At 41.8% G+C, this 23,634-nt stretch overlaps 1 non-coding gene across 1 annotated transcript; it reads right to left on the reverse strand.

The window, feature by feature from the left end:
* Window positions 1-992: 992 nt before the first annotated feature.
* On the reverse strand, window positions 993-1,099 carry LOC116275477. Its single transcript, XR_004184610.1, has one exon. It is a non-coding gene; the product is annotated as a U6 spliceosomal RNA (small nuclear RNA).
* Window positions 1,100-23,634: the final 22,535 nt, after the last annotated feature.

Below are 23,634 nucleotides of genomic sequence, written 5' to 3' on the forward strand. Positions count from 1 at the left end.
AGAGTGAGTCCCTTCTCAAAAAAAAAAGAAAGCCGGGCGCCGTGGCTCACGCCTGTAATCCCAGCACTTTGGGAGGCCGAGGCGGGCGGATCACAAGGTCAGGAAATCGAGACCACGGTGAAACCCCGTCTCTACTAAAAATACAAAAAATTAGCCGGGCGCGGTGGCGGGCGCCTGTAGCCCCAGCTACTCCGGAGGCTGAGGCAGGAGAATGGCGGGAACCCGGGAGGCGGAGCTTGCAGTGAGCCGAGATCGCGCCACCACACTCCAGCCTGGGTGACAGAGCCAGACTCCGTCTCAAAAAAAAAAAAAAAGAAAAGAAAAGAAAAGGCCGGGCGCAGTGGCTCACGCCTGTAATCCTAGCATTTTAGGAGGCTGAGGCAGGCGTATCAACTGAGGTCAGGAGTTCAGGACCAGCCTGGCCAACATGGTGAAACCCCGTCCCTACTAAAATACAAAAATTAGCCGGCATGATGGCGGGTGCCTGTAATCCCAGCTACTTGGGAGGCTGAGGCAAGGAGAATCGCTTGATTCCGGGAGAGGGTGGCTGCAATGAGTCGAGATCGCGCCACTGCACTCCAGCCTGGGCGGCTGAGCGAGACTCTGTCTCAAAAAAAGAAAGAAAAAGAAAAGAGAAGAGGAGGGTAGGGAAAGGGGGAGGGGAGTGGGAGGGAGCAAAATAAAAAGGTTTTTAAAATAAATTTTTAAAAAAGATAATTCAGTGTTGTGGAATCAATGAGAGAGCAATTTGGCTAGTAAATCAAAAAGGACTTCTAAAAGCTCACCTTTTTTTTTTTTTTTTTTTTTAAAGAGAAGTGACCTCACTATGTTGCCCAGGCCCAAGTGCTGTGGCTATTCACAGACTCCATCATTGTGCATAGCAGCCTTGAACACCTGAACTTACATGATCCTCCTGCTTCAGCCTCCCCAGTAGCTGGGACTACAGGTGCCAACTACCATCCCAAGCTTTAAACGCTTTTTTTTTAATTTTTAAAAACATGGAATACTTCACGAATTTGTGTGTCATCCTTGCACAGAGTTCGTGCTCATCTTCTCTGTATGGTTCCAATTTTAGTATATGTGCTGCCAAAGCAAGCACTACAAGCTTAACTTTTAAGAGATAAAGACCTTCCAAGAACAGGGAATAGAGTGAAATAAGGCAGGCAAGAAAGTCTGGAGTATAGGAAGGAGAAAGTTCAGTTGTGTGAAAACAAATGAAAAGACTACACTAAGAAGAATTCCAGGAAGTCAGGCAGTTAATCCACACTAGAAGAGAAATTCCAAAGAAACAAGAAAGAGAAACTGTAGCATGGCCTAATAATTTAGAGATGTCTCTACCAACTTGGTCAAATCATTTATAGAAAAAATTATTTTGATTGTATCTGTCAAAATAAGCCAATTGACACTGACTATTTATCTTCTATCTGTAATTCCACGACCTGGCATGACAAACTGTTCTTCCATACTGTGGTGATTTTTTTTTATTTTGTTGCTAATTTTTGGTGTGACACTTTATGAAAGACCTTTTGAAAAATCTGATTGTTTCTCCCTTGACTTGAATATGTATTTATCACACTCAAAAGACTTTCAGAGAGTATTTAGATTTCATTATGTTTGCCCGAAAAATCACTTGCCTTGGCCAATGAAATTATCCTTTATTAGAAATTCCAACAGCTTAATTATTATGGAGGTAATATAAGCACTCATGGATAATTTAATGCCAAAGAAGACCTACAGGAAATTTTCACATGGTTGTGCAAGTAGACAGAAACATAGGAAATCAACTTTATTTTATACAAATGTAAGCTAATTTAGAGGGAAATAACTTAGATTAACTTAATAACTTAGATTGTAATTGATGTATTCGATTATATTATAATTGATGTAGTCAAGAGAATGACCAGAAGACTAAGTAGCCATTGTAAACCATTTTATTAAAACATTAATCCTGCTGTTCCTGCAATTCCTAAAACAAATTAACAAAATAGCCTGAAAAAATTTTTGAACATTGTCAGGAAAACTATTTGAAATAAGTCATAAAATTATGAGGTCTTTTCTTGTCCTTATTTAAAAAATCTTCCTAGAGAAAATGGCAAGTAGCCCTGGCATCTAATATTAAGGATAAAACCAAATTAAAAGAGTCAGAGAAGGACAAATACAATGAAAGAAATGAGAAAATAAGAAAGAAAGTGGTCAATAGAAAACATACTGAGTCAGGAGATATATTTGAGCTCTGATTTTGTCACTAATTCAAGTTCTCTTTGTTTTTCTTTTCTTTTCTTTTCTTTTTTTTTTTTTTTTTTTTTTTTTTTGAGGCAGGGTCTTGCTCTGCCACCCAGGCTGGAGTGCAGTGGTAGGATCTCGGCTCACTGCAGCCTTCACCTCTCTGCTTTAAAAGGGCAATCCTCTCACCTCAGTGTCCCGAGTAGCTAGGACCACAGGCATGTGCCACCATGCCCGGATAAAATTTTCACCTTTTTTTTAAAGACAGTGTCTCCCTATATTTCCCAGGCCCCTCAAATGTTCCTTCCGCCTCAGCCTCCCAGTATGCTGAGGATACAGGCTTGAGCCACCACGCCCAGCCTGTTTTTCTTATCCATAAAATTAGGGTGGTTTCTGTATTAGCTATCTCACAGGCTTTGTGAGAATTAAATGAGATAATATATACAGTATACACAAACTGTTAATCAGAAATGATTGTAAATAGATATTGAGAAGAATAATGTCAAAACCTAAAATAAGGAACAGGCCCAGCACCATGGCTCATGCCTATAATTCCAGCACTTTGGGAGGCCGAGGTGGGAGCATCACTTGAGGCCAGCCAGCCTGAGAAACATAGCGAGACTGCATCTCTATTGATTGATTGATTGAGACAGGGTTTCACTGCAGTTTCTTGTCTTCCAGGCTCAGGTGATCCTCCCACCCCAGCCTCCCTGGTAGCTGGGACTATAGGTGCACACCACCATGCCCGGCTAATTGTTTTGGTATTATTAGAATTTTGCCATGTTGCCAAGGCTGATAAACTCCTGGGCTCAAGTGATCCACCTGCCTTGGCCTCTCGAGGTCCTGGGATTACAGGTGTGAGCCACCTTGCCTGGCCAAAAATTTTTTTTAATAAAATAAAATAAGGGCATGCCTAGGACAACATAGATTCATGATATCCAAGAATCATAGAAATAAGGAATGCACTCTAACCTTGAAAATGGTGCAAACAAAATTTTTTTTGAGGGAGGGTCTCACTCTTGCCCAGGCCGGAGTGCAGTAGCGTGATCTCAGCTCACTGCAACCTCTGCCTCCTGGGCTCAAAAAATCCTCCCACCTCAGCCTGCTGAGTAGCTGAAACTGCACGCATGCCTCACGAAGTCCTGGGATTACAGGTGTGAGCCACTGTGCCCAGAAGAAATTTTTAAGTAGAAGAAAGTGCTACAGAACATCAAGTAGCAAATTTATAAAACTCACTAAAGGAAAAGAAAAATATTTTTCAAGTAGGATCTAAATAAATGAGATGGTAATCCTAAATAAATGTGGGTGATTGGCATTTTCCATTTCCAGGTTCATGAGGTTGCCATTTTAGAGGATGCCACTGGGCCATTGACAGAGACAGACTGCAGATGGAATAGGCCATTGGCATGAAGCAGCCAAAATACCATTTCCTCATACTATTATTGTTCCGTTTCTTATAGCCACCTCCTTAGGGAGGAAAGGACCTAGTAATTGAGTCCCACTTCCACCACTTCGTCCATAGCCTTCTTCATCTCAGTAGATGGCAACACTGGCCTTCCAGTAGGTCAAGCCATTTATCACAGGAATCATCCTCTGCTTTCCCCATTCACTCTCACCTTACAGCTAGTCCTTCAGTGAATTTTGTCGGCCTCGTCTTCAAAATTATCCAGAATTCCATCATGTTTCACTGCCAGTACTGCTACCACCAGCCCCGATCCAAGTCACTATCTTCTCCCTCCTGGATTATGGCAGTTGCCTTGTCACTGGTCTCCTTGCTTTCACGCTCAACCCGTACAGTTTGTTCTCCACACAGTGGAATTGTCTTTGCAAAAATTAAAACTGTGAGAAAATTATGACAGTGAAAGAGATCTGACTGACTTGATCTTGCTTCTAACCTCCAAGCTGTCCTTGTTCATTTCTGGGTGAAGACTGAACTAACTTTGGGAGGAATTTAGTTTATAGTTTAACTTTGAAAGATGATAGCCCTTTCCCAAAACAAACCCTCTTCTTGCCTCGGGACCAGACTGCCTTTGTAGGACTAACAGATTAGCCACAAGATTAGAAATTATGGTTTAGGAGTCATGCAGTTAGAGGCCACATGATTCTAAACCTCCCCAGTTGCTCCTAGGGATAACATCACTATTGTAAAACCTAAGATTGATGCGGGAGATATTTTTCAGACCCTGATGGATTAGCTGGTGCCACCTAGATCGATAAACTGGCTCATCTGGTCTTGTGGTCCCCACCCAGGAACTGACTGAGCACAGGAGGACAGCTTTGACTCCCTTTGATTTCATTTCCAGCCCGATCAATCAGCACTCCTGACTCCCTGGCCCTCTATCCACCAGATTATCCTTAACCCTTGTCTCTGAATTTTCAGGGAGACTGATTTGAGTAATAATAAATCAATCAGCACTCCTGACTCCCTGGCCTCCTATCCACCAAATTATCCTTAACCCTAGTCTCTGAATTTTCAGGGAGACTGATTTGAGTAATAATAAAACTCTGGTCTCCTGTTCAACTGGCTCTGTATGAATTAAACTGTTTCTCTAATGGCAATTCCCCTGTCTTGATAAATAGACTCTACCTGGGCAATGGGCAAAATGAAACCACTGGGCAGTTACAAGAGCCATATATGTTTTCTAAAATTCTAAGTTGCATCATTACTTTCCTGTGTTTAACACCTACTAGTGCCTTACCCTGCCACTCGGTTATCAAAACAGCCTATAAGGTCTCATGATGAGGGTCCCAGCTACCTCTTTGATCTCATCTCAGACCATTCTCTGGCCCCAACTCTGTCCATCCACATTGGCTTTCTTGCTGTTCCTGGAAATCACCAAGCCTGCTTCCCATTCCTAAAGCTTCTGCATGTCCTGTTCCTTCTGCCTGGGATGCTCTGCTCCAAAATATCTACTTGGCTCACTTCCTCTTGTCTTTACTTCCTTATGATGCCTTCTCAGTTAAGGCCTTTTCCTAACTACTGTCTATATGAAATTACAGTCTTGCCCAGCACTCCTTTTCTTTCTTCCCAGATTTATTTTCTCCACAATAGTTACTACCATCTAGCATAATATGTACTTTACTAATTTATTAGCTTATTATCTGCTCTTACTACTCATCCTAGAATCTAAGCTCCCTGTGGCAGGGATTTATGTCTGTTTTGTTCACTACCATATCCCCAGGGCCTATAGTAGTACCTAGGTTATAAGGAACTCAAATATTTGTTAAATGACTAAATGAGTAGCCTTAATACAAAATTTATTTTCTGTCTGCAAAAAAAGAGACTACTTTACCCTCTTCATGGTATAAGCGATGCTTCTAAGATTTTGAGCCCATTTTAATTTCTTAAGTAAATTTTATTGTATGTTTGAGATTTACAACATGATGTTATAGGATACATATAGATTGTAAAATAGTTACTATGGTGAAGCAAATTAGCATATCTGTCATCTCACAGTTACTTTTCTGTGACAAGAGCTGCTAAAATCTACTTATTTAGCAAAAAATCTCAAATACCGTGTAATTTTATTTACTATAGACCGCTTACAGATCTGCTACTTTGTATCCTTTGAATTATATCACCTCATTTCCTCCAGTGAATCTCCAACCTTACCCCGGTAACACCATTTTATTCTCTATCTCTGTATGTTTGAACTTTTTAAAATTTTAAGCTGAGTGCAGCGGCTTCTGCCTATAATCCCAGCACTTCGGAAGAGTGAGGCAGGAGGATACCTTGAGCCCAGGAGTTCAAGGCTGCAGTTAGCTATGATCATACCACTGCACTCTAGCCTGGATGACAGAGCAAGATCCCACCTCAAAACTAAAATAAAACAATTAAGGCCAGGGGGTGGCTCATACCTGTGATCCCAACACTTTGGGAGGTCGAGGTGGCTGGATCACTTAAGCCCAGGAGTTTAAGACCAACCAAGGCAACGTAAGGAGACCCCCACCTCCACAAAAAATACAAAAATACAAAAATTAGCAAAAAAAAAAAAAAAAAAAAAAAAAAACGAAAATAGATTCCAAACATAAGTGAGACCATTCAATATTTTTATTTCTATGTCTGGCTTATTTCACTTAGCATAACGTCCTCCAGGTCCATCCTACAAATGGCAGGATTTCCTTCTTTTTTTTTGAGACGGAGTCTGGCTCTGTTGCCCAGGCTGGAGTGCAGTGGCCGGATCTCAGCTCACTGCAAGCTCCGCCTCCCGGGTTCACGCCATTCTCCTGCCTCAGCCTCCCGAGTAGCTGGGACTACAGGCGCCCGCCACCTCGCCCGGCGAGTTTTTTTGTATTTTTTAGTAGAGACGGGGTTTCACCGTGTTAGCCAGGATGGTCTCGATCTCCTGACCTCGTGATCCGCCCGTCTCGGCCTCCCAAAGTGCTGGGATTACAGGCTTGAGCCACCGCGCTCGGCCCCTTCTTTTTTAATGCTAAATAATATTCCAGGCCGGGCGCAGTGGCTCACGCCTGTAATCCCAGCAGTTTGGAAGGCCGAAGTGGGCGGATCACCTGAGGTCAGAAGTTCAAGACCACCTGGCTAACACAGTGAAACCCCGTCTCTACCAAAAATACAAAATTAGCGGGGCGTGGTGGCACATGCCTGTAATCACAGCTACTTGGGAGGCTGAGGCTCGAGAATCGCTTGAACCCAGGAGGCAGAGGTTGCAGTGAGCCGAGATCGCACCATTGCACTCCAGCCTGGGCAACAAGAGTGAAACTTTGTCTCAAAAAAATAAAATAATACTCCAGCGCACGCGCACACACACACATGCTACATTTTCTTTATTCATTCATCTGTCTATGGACACAGGTTGTCTCCATATCTCGGCTATTGTGACTAATGCTGCAAAGAACATGGGTGTACAGATATCTTTACAAGGAGGTGGTTTCCCCAGAGGGAGATTCACGGTTTATATGATAGTTCTGTGGTTTTGAGGGGTTTTTTTTTTTTCTTCTTTTTTTTTTTTTTGAGACAGAGTCTCACTTTGTCGCCCAGGCTGGAGTGCAGTAGCACAATCTTGCCTCACTGCAGCCTTGACTTCCGGGGCTCAAGCAATTCTCCCTCCCACATAAGCCTCCCAAGTGGCTGGAACTACAGGTGCGCAACACATGCCTGGCTAATTTTTGTACTTTTTGTAGAGACAGAGTTTGCCATGTTGTCTAGGCTGCTCTCAAACTCCTGGGCTCAAGCAGTCTTCCCACCTCGGCCTCCCAAAGTGCTGGGATTACAGGCATGAGCCACTGTAGTCCGGGTAGTTCTGTTTCTAATATCTTTAGGAACATCCACACTGTGGATCCATTTTAAAGATTAATTTTTAAAAACACCATTAAATTCAATATTACGGAAGTAATAGAAACACAACCCAAGAGCCCTTTTTTCCATTTGCTTCTTTATTTATTTGCCATTACACATGGTTCTTCATAAGTATAATTTCTTCTAATTTAACAAAGAAACAGTTTAGAGCTAAGAAAAACAATGTGGTCCATTTGAAGATACATAAGAAATTATTTCAGGGGGTACAGTGGCTCACGCCAGTAATCTCAGCACTTTGAGAGGCAGCACCGATGGAAGGCTTGCTTGAGGCCAGGAGTTCAAGACCAGCCTGGACAACATAACAAGACCCCCATCATTACACTAAATAAATAAATAAATAAATAAATAAATAAATAAATTCACATGGAAACCATTACATAATAATTCCTAGTTTCTACAGTCAAGTAGAGTCAAATATCTAGCTTCTAAATTCAAAACATTTGTATTTTAAATATCCTTAACAAGATATAACTTAAGTTACTTAATTTCTTTTCTTTTCCATTTTTTTAGAGACAAGATCTCACTCTGTCAACCTAGGGTAAAGTGCAGTGGTGCCATCATAGCTCAGTGCAGCCTCAAACTCCTGGGCTCAAGCAATCCTCCTGCCTCTTCCTCCCAAGTAGCTGGTACTATAGGCACTAGGTTACTTAATTTAAACCAACTAGATAAACAAATATACCTAAGTACCTTATTAACTATGAGAAATGTAACTTCTAACCAAGACGTACATACTTCAGTAATATAGATTTATAAATGTATACAAAGTATAGATTTTGCTACAAACAGTTCATTTCTTATTCTTTTGCTAACCTTTCAACAAAAGTTACCTTTTTTCCCCTTTACTGAAACATTGTTTAACTCATAACTAGAGACTGGCCAGAATATTTGAAGTCAAGTCCAGTGCTCAAATCTTTATTTAGTTTCTTTTTTCTTTTTTATTTAGTTTCTTTTTTCTCAGCTCACTGCACCCTCCACCTCCCGGGTTCAAGCAATTATCCCGCCTCAGCTTCCCAAGTAGCTGAGACTACAGGTGCATGCCACCATGCCTGGCTAATTTTTGTATTTTTAGTAGCGACGAGGTTTCACTATGTTGGCCAGGCTGGTCTCAAACTCCCAACCTCGTGATCCGCCTGCCTCGGCCTTCCAAAGTGCTGGGATTACAGGTGTGAGCCGCCATGCGCAGCCAGTTTCTTTTTAATTTTCTTTTCTTGTTTTTCTTTCTTTTTTTTTTTTTTATTTTTTGAGATGGAGTCTTGCTCTGTTGCCCAGACTGGAGGGCAGTGGTGCAATCTCGGCTTACTGCAGTCTCCACCTCCTGGGTGCAAGTGATTCTCCTGCCTCAGCTTCTCGAGTAGCTGGGACTACAGGTGCATGCCAACATGCCCGGCTAATTTTTGTATTTTTAGTAGAGACGGGGTTTCACCATGTTGGCCAGGCTGGTCTTGAACTCTTGACCTCAAGAGATCCTCCTGTCTCGGCCTCCCAAAGTGCTGGGATTACAGATGTGAGCCACCACACCCAGCCTTTGTTTAGTTTCTTACTACTTATTTTCAACACCAAATTAAAAATAACTGGTTGGTATTTTTTTCAGTTTTGAATATCCTTTTTCAAAAAATTGAATCACATGATAATATATGTGTATTTACCTAGTATTTCTTCCTTATCCAAATTTTGAGAGGGAAAAAAAGCTTTCCATATATACATATATATGTGTATATATATACACACACACATATATGTGTATATATGTACACATATGTATTTTTTGTAGAGAGTCTTGCTCTGTCACCCAGGCTGGAGTGCAGTGATGCGATCTCGGCTCACTGCAACCTCCGCCTCCCGGGTTCAAGCGATTCTCGTGCCTCAGCCTCCCAAGTAGCTGGGATTACAAGCATGCATCACAACGCCTGGCTAATTTTTGTATTTTTAGTAGAAACGGGGTTTCACCATATTGACCAGGTTGGTCTTAAACACCTGACCTCAAGTGATCCTCCCGCCTCAGCCTCCCAAAGTGCTGGGATTACAGGCATGAGCCACTGCACCCAGCCACCATCTTCCCTTTAAAAATAGCAACAAACACCAACCAATACTAACGTTCCCCAACTGGACACACAAACTTGTAATCTGGGAATCATCACCTGGTTTCTCTTCTTCATCCCTCCTATCCAGTCCTTCACCAAATATGATTAAATCCATCTGTTACCATTGGGTCTCCCTCTTGTCTTTCAGAGGCTGATGCAGTCATCTCCCAGCTCTGGCTCTGGCTCTTTCCCCTACACACCACACTGCTGTCAAATGCATCTTTCCAAATATGTCACCTCTCTGACTATGATCCTTCACAGTTCCTAAATTTGCAATGCCTCCCTACTGTCTACAGAATGAAGTACAACTTCTTTATTATGGACCTTTAGAAAATCAATATCTGGCTCCTGCCTACCTTACCATCCTCTCAGATCACTCAAATAATTTATACTCAGTAAGCGACATATCATGGGTGATTTACCAAGCATCTTATTTGTTTACATGCACCTTTGTATATATTACTCTAGAAAAACTGGTAAACCCCCCTTTATTTCCTACACATGTTCTGATGGTTTTTACTAATATTTGAAAAATAAGTGCAGTAGCTCACACCTATAATCCCAGTGCTTTGGGAGGCTGAGGTGGGAGAATCACTTGAGGTCAGGTTCAAGATATTTTTTAAATTAGAAAAAAAAAAGTTTTGGCTGGGCACAACGGCTCACGCCTATAATCCCAGCACTTGAAGCCGGGATGGATGGATCACCTGAGGTCAGGAGCTCAAGACCAGCCTGGCCAACATGGTGAAACCCCATCTCTATAAAAATACAAAAAAAATTAGCCGGGCATGATGGCGGGTGCCTGTAATCCCTGCTACTAGGCAGGCTGAGGTAGGAGAACTGCTTGAACCAGGAGGCAGAGGTTGCAGTGAGCCAAGATCACGCCATTGCACTCTAGCCCGGGTGATAGAGTGAGACTCCACCTCAAAAAAAAAAAAAAAGAAAGAAAATTTTAATGAAAATAATTACCCAAACTATCAATTGACTTCTAATATTTTCAAGGCAATTTTAAGAATATTCCAGGTTTAGGCCAAGTGCAGTGGCTCATGCCTGCAATCCCAGCACTTTGGGAGGCCGAAGCGGGTGGATCATTTGAGGTCAGGAGTTCAAGACCAGTCTGACCAACATAGTGAAACCCCATCTCTACTAAAAATACAAAACTTAGCTGGGCGTGGTGGCACGTGCGTGTAATCCCAGCTACTCAGGAGGCTGAGGCAGGAGAATTGCTTGAACCCGGGAGGTGGAGGTTGCAGTCAGCTGAGATTGTGCCATTGCACTCCAGCCTGGGTGACAGAGCAAGACTGTCTCAAAAAAAAAAAAAAAAAAAAAAAGTTCCAGGTTAATACTGCAATATATATTTAGTATCCATCATTACACATACATTATATACTTGATACTACTGTTGATATTCAGACTTAATGAATACATTTACTTTAAGATCCTCAAGGGGGCTGGGCACGTTGTGGCTCATGCCTGTAACCCTACCACTTTGGGAGGCTGAGCTGGAGGATTGCTGAGGTCAGGAATTCAAGATCAGCCTAGGCAACATAGCAAGACCCCGTCTCTACAAAAAATGCTTTTAAAAACTAGCCAAGTATGATGATGTCCACCTGTAGTCCCAGCTACTCAGGAGGCTGAGGTGAGAGGATTGCTTGAGCCTGGGAGGTCAAGGCTGTAGTGAGCTGTTTTCGAGCCACTCCATTCCAGGTTGAGCAACAGGGCAAGACCCTGTCTCAATTAAAACAAACAAACAAACAAAAAACCTCCATGATTCTGAGAGATACAGTAAGTGATTTGTCCAATATAACACAGCTACTATACCTTCTTGAAGTTAACTGAATGGTAATGGAAATAACCCTTAAACCAGATCAACAGATAGACAAAAAATAGACCATGCCACATAATACTTTGATTGCTATTCATTGATAGTCATAACCAATCTAGTTTTGTTGATTGGTTAGTTGGATTTAATGAGATGCAACCAGGCAAACAAATTGAGTGTTTTTCAGTTCTATAGACCACTTATTCAGAGAAACTGAAGTTGGCCTAAAATGCAGCCAATCTTCAAAACTCAAAGATGCCATGATAAAACTATATGAATTCATTTGTTTATAAGTATAGTACTTGCTCCAGGTGACTACACTCAAAATTAGCCATGATTTGGCCTAGACTTCAAAGATATCAGCTGGTTTTTGTTTTGTTTTTCAAATGGACATCTTGAGATTACTTGGATAAGATTTAAATCAAGGTAAGTTTTATTTACCCAACTTTACTGATAATGAAGAAATTCTCAAGTAAGACTCTCTAGGTGATAACACCTGAATAATTTTTAGTCTGGACATATCTAATTCAAGGAGTATTCCTTCCAAAGCTGAGTGTCTTCTGCCAAAACCAGAACTGGAGACAACTGAGGGACCAGATGAGGAAAGTGTCATGAAACCTCTAATGTCTATACACACCAATTGTATATACGCCCAATTTTCCCAGCATGCCTCTCACTTAGCCCAAGCAATTCTCATCAATTTCAAAGGGAGAGATGTGCATCACAGATACGAGTTTGCAGTATCCAGGGCTTACTCAGCAGGAACAGATACTATAAATTACATTACCAGACTTCATTTTTTCAAGCCAAATCAACCCAGCTGGATTTTCAACCTTTAGTTCTTAGAAATAATCAGCTGTCCCTTAAAATATCAGATCTGCTTGGCTTTATTTCATACATCAATCCTGCTGATTACCTAGGATAAGTCATAGTTTAGGTTGATATTCAAGACATGCAATGTAGCTGTATACTTTACTACCATGTAGCTTTATAGTACCAAATCACCAAAACTTTTCTGGAGGTAATTTTATGCATAGCAAAGAGAGAAGCAGGAGATACAATTTCACATGTTTGCTGTTTAACAATATTTTAAAATATATAATTCTGTTTACAAGTATGGTTCTTCAGCTTTAATTTGATACTTTATTACCAGGTAAATTATCTTTTAATGTAATTACTTTTATATAATAATTATGGTCTTTAAAGTCTGCAAAGTGATTAAAGGGTATTTTCTAGGAAACAGATTTCTGTATTTAAATTATGCAGTTTTTCTGCTTATGGTTTTGGTGTTATACCTAATTTATTATTTTCATTATTATTATTACTATTATTAAATTCTTATTAAAAAGCATGTGTAGAGATAGACCTTTACAAATATCTAAGACTTTAGGTCTAAAATGTTTTTAATCATAGATTTTTAAAGTTGACACAAGTATATCCCCACTATCTTTTTTTTAGCACTTATTAGTTTTGACTCACTCTAGCATGTTATACACATCAGCACCTGTGCCCATTTAGCAAAGAATTTCAGTACAAATCACTCTGAATTGAACAGACATCTCTAAGAAGCATTACAATTGTTGCAATATTTTTAGAAACTGAAACAAGGAAATAAACAACTTCAGTAAAAGTGATTTAAATAACAAATAACGTGTCTTTATAAACAGCTTATCTCCTTGAGAACAAAGAATAAACAAGGAGACAAGGGTTTTTTTTTTCTTCCACTATTAAAGCAGATCACAATATGAATGGGTGAAATGTCATGAATAATTGGAGAAAATCACAGAGTAATCTTCGACAAAAACATCTGATTTATTTAAATTGTCACTGTTTGTCTTATTAGAACCTTTATTTAACCTTGTTATCCACAATGCAGTATTCAAGCTGGTTTATCAAAAATATACTTTGGAACTAACTATATTTTGAAAATTTTGACTTTCTCAAATGCAAGTTATAGTAATATAAACCTCTCATGGTAACTGTTTTACTTCAGACCTAGTTAATTGACATTGCATTGAACTGAAATGCCTATGAAAACCAACGTTTTGAATCTAAGACAACAGTAAGTCAAACAGTTCAAACATTCTATCAATAGATTTAAGCTCAGGTTTCCGGTCAAGAGAATAATCAATTCCATTATTAGATTCACCTAGATATAACATTCATTCGCTATCCTCAGCTAACAAACCCAGCCAAACACCACCAAACGCCACTCCTTATTGTGGGATTCAAGGTCTCATTTCAACCATGTTCTTTCTTTCTTGATAAACTCATTTCCTTATTGACTTCTACACAGATTACAGGTATTTCAGAGCTTACCAAGTCTCTGGTGCTGTTCCAACTGTCTTACAAATATTAACTCTTTCAATCCTCGTAACACCCTGTGAATTAGGGACTATTATTGTCCCCATTTTATCCATGAAGAAATGGAAACCCAGACATGTAAAATAACTTGCCTAAGGTTACACAGCTACTAAGCACATCTCTACCAACCCTTGGTTAAATAGAATTGATTTGCTTATAGTACTGTCTTCAAACCAGACAGATTTATATAAAATATAAAATTCTAGGCTGAGTGTGGTGGCTCACATCTGTAATCTCAGCACTTTGGGAGGCAGAGGCAGGGGATCACCTGAGGTCAGGAGTTCAAGACCAGCCTGGCCAACACGATGAAACCCCATCTCTACTAAAAATACAAAAAAAAAAAAATTAGCCAGGTGAGGTGGCGGGTGCCTGTAACCCCAGCTACTCGGGAGACTGAGGCAGGAGAATCGCTTGAACCCGGGAGGAAGAGGTTGCAGTGAGTCGAGATTGCTCCACTGTACTCTAGCCTGGGCAACAAGAGCAAAACTCCCTCTCCAAAAAAAAAAAAAAAAAAAAAATTCTAGCCAAGAAATAATTTATAATATAAAAGCAAAGTATACCAGGATAGTGATATGCACATCATGCTATTATTCACAATGGACTGAAGAGATTAGAGAAAGCAAAGCAGTATATGGAGAGCTCTATAGTCTAACATTAAATAAATTAAGTTATGGCAGGGAGGTGGGGTGACGGGTAGATGAGAAAGACAAAAACATGTCTCAGAGGTATAAGCCCAAGTAATTAGATAAGTAATGATAATATTTGCAGCAGAAAGGTTGTAAATATTGGGAAATGCTTAGGGGTAAATGGCATTAGACTGACTTCAGACAAGTTGAGCTTTATTTAGTGAGTAGGATAACAAACAGAAATAGCCGGTGAGTGCCTGTGTGAGTGTTCGGTGTGACAGGTGGCAAAAGTTGTAATGATATTCTCATACTTCGTTGAGGTAATTAAAGGTTTGGGAATATTGGACAGTTTGGTACACCAAGTCTTGTCTGGCAGGCCTGGTCAGAGTCTCTACCAGACCCAACCCATGGTTTCCTGACAAATATACCTCCTGTGAGGATGTGTAAATGAAAAGTTAGAAGAAATTCCTTTGCAAATACAATTGGGAATCAAACCTGTTGTTCCTGGGAGTACATATCCCTGTGGCTAAGGGCTTTCATTAGAACCCTGAAAACAATCCACAGAGATTTGCCAGGCCCTCCACTCCCAGTGGAAGTCATGGTGCTTTTTATATCCTGACATCTTCCTCTGACCTGGCATCTCACAGACTTCTGGTCTGAGCAATCTTCAGTTGTACCTTCTTTGGGTCAAATCAGAGAAACAGGGTAAGTATTTCTCAAGTCCATTAATTTCTCCACATTCCTACTGCTACTGTCTTTGTTCTGTCACAGTTAGCTTTTTGAGCTAAAAATAAGTTACACTCATTCCATGGTTTACTTTAGAGTGTCTTTAGATAGTGTCTAGAACCATAAACATGGACTATGATGCCCTTCGTGACCTTGTCTCTCTGGCCTGAGTCCTGATCTTCTTTCCCTTTCATTCCAATAGTCCTTAACTACACTAGTTCCCTAAGTGTCCCGTGCTCTCTCTTTCCTCTGGACCTCTTCAGCTGTTTATCTCTACCTCTGGAATATACTTCAGACACTTAAGCACACCCAAAACATATGCAATTTGCCTGTCAAACACCAACTTCATGTCTCAGTTTCCTTGTTGCTTCCTTCTGGAATCCTTCCTCCATTACTCTTCCCCCCAAGACTGGGCTATGTGGCTATTATGACACTCTCCTGACATGGCTTTGTTCATTTTCATGCCCCTATGACCAGACTGAAAGATCGTGGCCGGGCATGGTGACTCCTGCCTGTAATCACAGCACTTTCGGAGGGTGAGGCAGCAGGATCACTTGAGGCCAGAAGTTGGAGACCAGCCTGGGAAACATAGCAAGATCCTGTCTCTACAAAAAATAAAATTAAAAAATTATCCAGGCATGGTGGTACTCACCTGCAGTCTTAGTAACTCAGGAGGCTGAGATGGGAGGACAGCTTGTGCCCAGGAGGTGGAGGCTTCAGTGAGCCATGATGGTGCCACTGCACTCCAGCCTGGGCAGCAGACCGAGACTCTTTCTCTAAAAAAGCATAAAAGACAAAAGATTGTGGAAGGAAAAACTGTATCTTGTTTACCACTTTGTCTCCTCTCCATATGCCTCACACCCACCCTAGCACCTAGCACAGTCCCTGGTTTCTTGTAGGTGCTCAGTACATATTTGTCACATGAATAGCCAGAGGGTCTGAGAATCCTAAGAAATCCATATCTGTTCAGCCAAAGAGATCACATGATGCTAATGGTTCTGGAATGGCACCCTCCACAAGATCCCATCAATTAATCAAATACATCTGGCATTCTTGAGATTCTCTACATCCCTGCTACTCAGTGTGGTCTGGGGACCAGCAGCATTGGCATTACCTGGAACTCGTTAGAAATGCAAAATCTCAGGCCTCATCCTAGAACTCCTGAATCAGAATTTGCATTTTTACAAGGTCCAGGTGACCTGTATGCATATTAGTGTTTGAAAAAATATTGCTCTGGATGGCGAGGTGGCTTACTCCTGTAATCCCAGCACTCTGGGAGGCCAAGGTGGGAGGATCACTTGAGCCCAGGAGTTTGAGACCAGCCTGGGCAAAAAAAGTGAGATTTGGTCTCTACAGAATTTTTTTTTTTTTTTTTTTTTTTTTTTTTTGAGATGGAGTCTCGCTCTGTCGCCAGGCTGGAGTGCAATGGCATGATCTCAGCTCACTGCAACCTCCACCTCCTGGGTTCAAGCGATTCTCCTGCCTCAGCCTCCCAAGTAGCTGGGACTACAGGTGCACGCCACCATGCCCAGCTAATTTTTGTATTTTTAGAAGAGATGGGGTTTCACCATGTTGGCCAGGATGGTCTTCATCTCTTGACCTCGTGATCCACCCGCCTCAGCCTCCCAAAGTGCTGGGATTATAGGCACGAGCCACCGCACCCGGCCCCCCAACTTTTTTTTATTAGTCAGGTGTGGTGGTAGCACACACCTCTAGTCCTAGCTACTGGGGAGGCTGAGGGTGTAGGATCACTTGAGTCTGAGTTCAAGGCTGCAGTGAGCTCTGATGGTACCACTGCACTTCAGTATGGGTGACAGAGCAAGACTGTCTAAAAAACAACAACAATAACAACAGTTGAAGAAACACTGCTCTAGATAGATACATTGGTGGTTCTTTACTCAGAAAGTGGGTAATTCATCTTCTTGAGAGAAGCAGTGAAAATGCCTGGTTTCCAGGATTCCTGTGGCTGAGAACTTTTTTATTTCTGCCCTGATCCAGGTTTACACTAACATGTAACATGGCCTTACATGGTTGAAATCACACACTCTGCATGATATCAGGCGCTCCCCTATCTCAACAAAAATTCTGTGCCTATGATTTTTCAGAAGCTAACCACCTGACTTGAGACAAGAATTGCACATGTTGCACATGTCATGCTTCCCTTTGACTTTTTCAGACATTGTGTCCAATGTCATCTATAAAGGAATAAGCCTGCCTTAGTATCCCTGATGTGCTTGGCCGTTGGCTGGGAGCAGCCCATGGAAAGTGTAGCCTCTGAGCAAATGCAGTAGTCATGAATTTCAGAGTACAGCAGGTGAGGCCAAAGGTTAATTATGCTTTCCACAGTTGGAGATCTGAGAGACGCAGTCTCACGGCTGCCACAACGCGTAAGGGAGAAGATAAAAATAGGTAATTGATGGAGAAGAACTTGACAAAGGTGGTTCTGATGTTCATACAACCAACCCAGCACTGCCTGATTTACCAACATACAAGAGGCAAGGCGCAAACAATGTAACAGAACAGAAACTTGTGCCTTGGAAGAGAATTTGTAAAGTCTAGCAGGGAGTGAGACCCCTTAATGAGCATGCCTAAAACAAAACAGATGGTCACTAACCTCCCTAACCTACCAAGAGTGAAAGTCAAGTTACCACAAGGGGCCTGGCACAGTGGCCCACGACTGTCATCTCAGCACTCTGGGAGGTCAAAGGGGGAGGACTACTTGAGGTCAAGAGTTCAAGACCAACCTTAGCAACATAGAGAGACCCCCATCTCTATAAAAAAAAAAAGAAAATTAAAAGTTACCACCAGGCTTATTTTGCTGAGATGGAATGCAAGCAGGGGCTGGCTCTTTCCTGCTCTTCCCCAGCAGTAGTTAGCCTCTTCTCTAAATAAAACTGAACAAATATACAAATAAATCAGTGTTCAACTAAAGTATTAGCCTCCCAGAGCCATCAAACTCAGGCTGTCCAGAGAGCAATCCATGTGCTGATCTCTTCATGACTGTGGAAGTAGTTAGCCTTTGAGAGCAGGGAGACTGATTGATATGCTACTAGAACACAGCAAGATGAGAAGGGCTCTTCATGGGGGTTGGCAAGGGGTTCCCAGGAGGACCATCACAAAGGAGCAGGTCACATAGGTCCCGTCACAAAGGACTTCAAACAACATTAACATCATCTCCAAGGTTATGTGTGTAGTCTCTGATTCTCCTGGTACCAACTGGGTATCCAACAATTCAATCCAATTCTGACACTAATTATCCAGAGTTAGTGCAGACCCCACAGGTTAAGGCTCAGTCCCATAAGACTGCCCCCACTTCAGATGCCAGTTGCAAATAGGATGTCCAGACTACCCACACTTCTGCCCAGCCCCTACTAATTTGGTGCTTCTCATAACTGCCACCCCCTCCCCCTGCCACACACACATCCTTTTCATACATTCCAACAAGCACTTCCATACATTGCTGAACAGGGTATAAACTGGCAAAACCTATGTCAACCTTCAATAAGGAGATTTGGGAAATATGTTAAATGTAGAGTTTAACTGAGCCCAAAGCTTGAGGATGGCCACCCAGCAATGTTGATTCAAGTCGCCCTGAATATGCACTCCTATTAGCAGCAGTTACAAGTGGGGTGGGTCTTTCTTTTCTTCTCTTCTCCTTCTTCTTCTTCTCTCTCTCTCTCTCTCTTTTCTTTTTTGAGACAGATCTTGCTCTGTTGCCCAGGCTGGAGTGCAATGGTGCCTTCACACCTCACTGCAGCCTCGACATCCTGGGTTCAAGTGATCCTCCTTTTTCACTTCACCCTCTGTAGTAGCTGGGACTACAAGGGCACACTACCATGCCTGGCTAATTTTTTTAAAAAAATTTTGTAGAGGTAGGTCTCACTATGTTGCCCAGTCTGGTCTCAAGCTCTGCACTCAAGCAATCCTCCTGCCCCTCCCTAGGATTATAGGTGTGAGCTACCGTGCCCAGCCACAAGTGGATTTTTTTTTTTTTTTTAAGATAGCAACGAGGTCTCCCTTTGTTGCCCAGCCAGGCTGGTCTCAAACTCCTGAGCTCAAGTGATCCTCCCACCTTGGCCTCCCAAAGTGCTAGGATTACAGGCATAAGCCACTGCGCCTGGCTATAAGTGGGTTTTTAAAGGAAAAAAGAAGACATAGTTCCTAAGTTGTTTCGCAAGAATTTACATGAAAATAACATAAGAAGCTGGGCCTGGTGGTCTGTGCCTATGGTCCCAGGTATGTGGGAGGTTGAGGCAGGGGAATTGCTTGAGCCCAGGAGTTCAAGGCTTCAGGGAGCTATGATAGCACCACTGCACCCCAGCTTGGGCAATAGAGCTAGATCCTATCTGTAAAAAATGAGAAGTAAACAGAAGCTATTGATTGCTTATACTTTATTCTTTTTTTAATTATTATTATACTTTAAGTTCTAGGGTACATGTGCACAACATGCAGGTTTGTTACATATGTATACATGAGCCATGTTGGTGTGCTGCACCCATTAACTCATCATTTACATTAGGTATATCTCCTAATGCTATCCCTCCCCCAACCCCCTCCCCACAATAGGACCCAGTGTGTGATGTTCCCCTTCCTGTGTCCAAGTGATCTCATTGTTCAATTCCCACCTATGAGTGCTATGAGTGAGAACATGCGGTATTTGGTTTTCTGTTCTTGCGATAGTTTGCTGAGAATGATGGTTTCCAGCTGCATCCATGTCCCTACAAAGGACACGAACTCATGCTTTTTTATGGCTGCATAGTATTCCATGGTGTATATGTGCCACATTTTCTTAATCCAGTCTGTCACTGGACATTTGGGTTGATTCCAAGTCTTTGCTATTGTGATAGTGCCGCAATAAACATACGTGTGCATGTGTCTTTATAGCAGCATGATTTATAATCCTTTGGGTATATCCCCAGTAATGGGATGGCTGAGTTGAATGGTATTTCTAGTTCTAGATCCTTGAGGAATTGCCACACTGTTTCCCACAATGGTTGAACTAGTTTACACTCCCACCAACAGTGTAAAAGTGTTCCTATTTCTCCACATCCTCTCCAGCACCTGTTGTTTCCTGATTTTTTAATGATTGCCATTCTAACTGGTGTGAGATGGTATCTCATTGTGGTTTTGATTTGCATTTCTCTGATGGCCAGTGATGAGCATTTTTTCATGTGTCTGTTGGCTGTATGAATGTCTTCTTTTGAGAAGTGTCTGTTCATATCCTTTGCCCACTTTTTGATGGGTTTTTTTTAATACTTTATTCTTTATATCACAGACTACAGAAACATGAAGATAATGGGTGAGGCAGCAAGTCAGGAACAAAATGCCTTTAAGTATTTGCCCTTAAGAGGTCATGATTCAAGTCCCATACTCATCAGGTTTTTCATTGCTGTTGTTTGTTTTTTTTTAAGACAGAGTCTCACTCTGTGGCCCACGCTGGAGTGCAGTGGCACAATCTCAACTCACTGCAACCTCCACCTCCTGGGTTCAAGGGATTCTCCTGCCTCAGTCTCGCCAGTAGCTGGGATTACAGGTGTGCACCACCATGCCCCACTGATTTCTTTTTTGTTTTTTTTGAGACGGAGTCTCAGAGTCTCGCTCTGTCACCCAGGCTGGAGTGCAGCGGCGCGATCTCGGCTCACTGCAAGCTCTACCTCCCGGGTTCACGCCATTCTCCTGCCTCAGCCTCCTGAGTAGCTGGGACTACAGGTGCCCGCCACCACACCTGGCTAATTTTTGTTGTATTTTTAGTAGAGACAGGGTTTCACCGTGTTAGCCAGGATGGTCTCGATCTCCTCGTGATCTGCCCGCCTCAGCCTCTCAAAGTGCTGGGATTACAGGTGTGAGCCACCACGCCTGGCTAATTGTTTTATATTTTTAGTAGAGATGAGATTTTGCCATGTTGGCCAGGCTGGTCTTGAACTCCTAACCTCAAGTGATCCCAAAGTGCTGGGATGACAGGCGTGAGCCACCACGCTCGACCAGGTTTTGAAGAAGCAATGCACTGATCAAGTTTACAAGGAACTGGCTGTTAAAACAGAATTCCAATTTACTAATTTAAAATAAGAAATATAAACTATCTGCTCCCACAAGGCAGTACCTCCTTTTGCCTATTTAAAAAAAAAAAAAAAAAAGTCTTGTTAGGCATGATGGCTCATGTCTGTAATCTCAGCACTTTGGGAGGCTGAGGCGGGTGGATAGCTTGAGTTCAGAAGTTTGAGACCAACCTGGGCAATGAGGCAAAATCCCAACTCTACCAAAAATACAAAAAGTATATGGGGGTGGTGGCATGCACCTGTGGTCCAGCTACGCAGGAGGCTGAGGTGGGAGGACTGCAGGAGCCCAGGAAGTCAAGGCTGAAGTTGAGGCTACAGTGAGCCATGATTGCACCGCTGCACGCCAACCTGGGCGACAGTGATACCCTGTCTCAAAAAAAAAAAGAAAAAAAAGGTCTTTATTGCTTAAAGTTTCTCTGGGCCTGATAAATTTTGCATACCTCTCCAAGCTCAGGCTGCTTTGAACTATTTTTTTCTCATCTATATGAAAGGAAATTTTTACAATACCTCTCAAAATTACAAATGCATATATCCTTTGCCTCAGTAATTCTATTCACAGCAATTTATGCTACAGATATGCTCCCATGTGTATAATGACTGGCATATTCAAGGTTATTCATTATAGCACTATAATAGTAAAAGATTAGGATCAACATGTATTTGTCAGTAGAAGATAAGTTAAATAATTATGGCATATCATAGAATACTTTGCTCTTGTACAGATATAGATGTGTAACTACCTTGGCATATAACATTTAAGTGAGGTAAGGTGCAAAACTGTTTGTATCCTATCATACTATTTCTCATATATATATGAGATACATAAGAAACTGCCAACAGTGGCTGTCAATAGAGAAGGGAGGATGGCTGGAGACAGGAATTGGCGACAGATTTTTCAATGAACACCCTTAAATACATTTTGATTTTTAAATAATGTAAATGCTTTATCTACTTAAAAATAACAAACAACTCACAATGCCCTTAAATAATTTCCTCAGTACCAAAGTTGAAAATGTCCAGATCCTCAAAAGCTGAAAGTGGTGTGGGTCTGCTTCATGCTCTCAGAAGTTCTGAAATTGACTCATACTGTAAATAGTCTTTTGGTAGTGAGGAGGGAGACACTGAGCTTCATGGTTTTTACTTTTCTTTGTGCAGGAAGAAGTAAGGTTATCTGCTGAGAGTAAGGAAGAAGAATGCAAAATGTGAGAAGAGAATTAAACAGGGGAGGCCAGGCATGGTGGCTCACATCTGTCATCCCAGAACTTTGGGAGGCTGAGGCAGGTGGATCACCTGAGGTCAGGAGTTTGAGACCAGCCTGGCCAACATGGTGAAATCCCATCTCTACTTAAAAAAAAAAAAAAAAAATTAGCTGGCATGTTGGCAGGCACCTGTAATCCCAGCTACTCAGGAGGCTGAGGCAGGAGAATTGCTTGAACCCAGGAGGTGGAGGTTGCAGTGAGCCAAGATTGCACCATTGTGCTCCAGCCTGGCGACAAGAGCGAAACTGCATCTAAAAAAAAAAAAAAGAATTAAATGGGATTTCTGAGATGTGTCTAAGGATCAACTGAAGTTGGAAACCATAAATTTGCAAAGGTGCCAGTAGGTCTAGATTTCCTCCAGGAATGCTCAGCAGCCTGGGAGCAGGAGTTTGGAGGGTAGGTCAGGGTGTGAGATTTGAAATGCTCCACATAGGAAAAATGATGTAAAAGAAACCCACCTGGCACTTGAGAAGTTGACAGATCTCATTAGGTTTGCCACGTAAACCAAAAATAAAATTCTAAGTCCCCTCAACCATCTAAATGGACCCCTCCTCTCAGACAAAGGCATTCCAAAGTTAACCTGAAAAACTATTTCAGGCCATGATGGGAAGGGAGAGTCAGACATGCCTTATCACACCCTCCTCCCTTTTGGAATTACCAATAGAACAGATTCTTTAGATCTGATAAGAAACATTTACAATCTATTTTCTCTGAAGCCCTCTACCTGGAGGCTTTATCTGCAAAATAAAACCTTTATTTCTTCATAACCCCTTATCACAACCCAGACATTCTTTTTTATTGATAGTAACTCAACCAATTGCCAATCAGAAATCCTTTGAATCTGCCTAATGGCTTGGAAGCCCTGACTTCCAGTTGTCCCGCCTTTCTGGCCCAAATCAATGTATATCTTACATGTATTAATTGACGTCTCATGTCTCCCTAAAATGTATAAAACCAAGCTGTACCCTGACCATCCTAGCGTCATGTTCTCAGGACCTCCTGAGGCCTGTATCATGGGCCATTGGTCACTCATGTTTGGCTCAGAATAAATCTCTTCAAATATTTCACACAGTTTGACTCTTTTCGTTGACAGCCATAATTCCAGAGTCTGACACTTCAGAGGTTCAGTGACTTGATTTTATTCTTTTCCTTTAGAAGTGATC

This window comes from Papio anubis, chromosome 6, assembly GCF_008728515.1.
Source record: "Papio anubis isolate 15944 chromosome 6, Panubis1.0, whole genome shotgun sequence".
Lineage (NCBI taxonomy): Eukaryota > Metazoa > Chordata > Mammalia > Primates > Cercopithecidae > Papio > Papio anubis.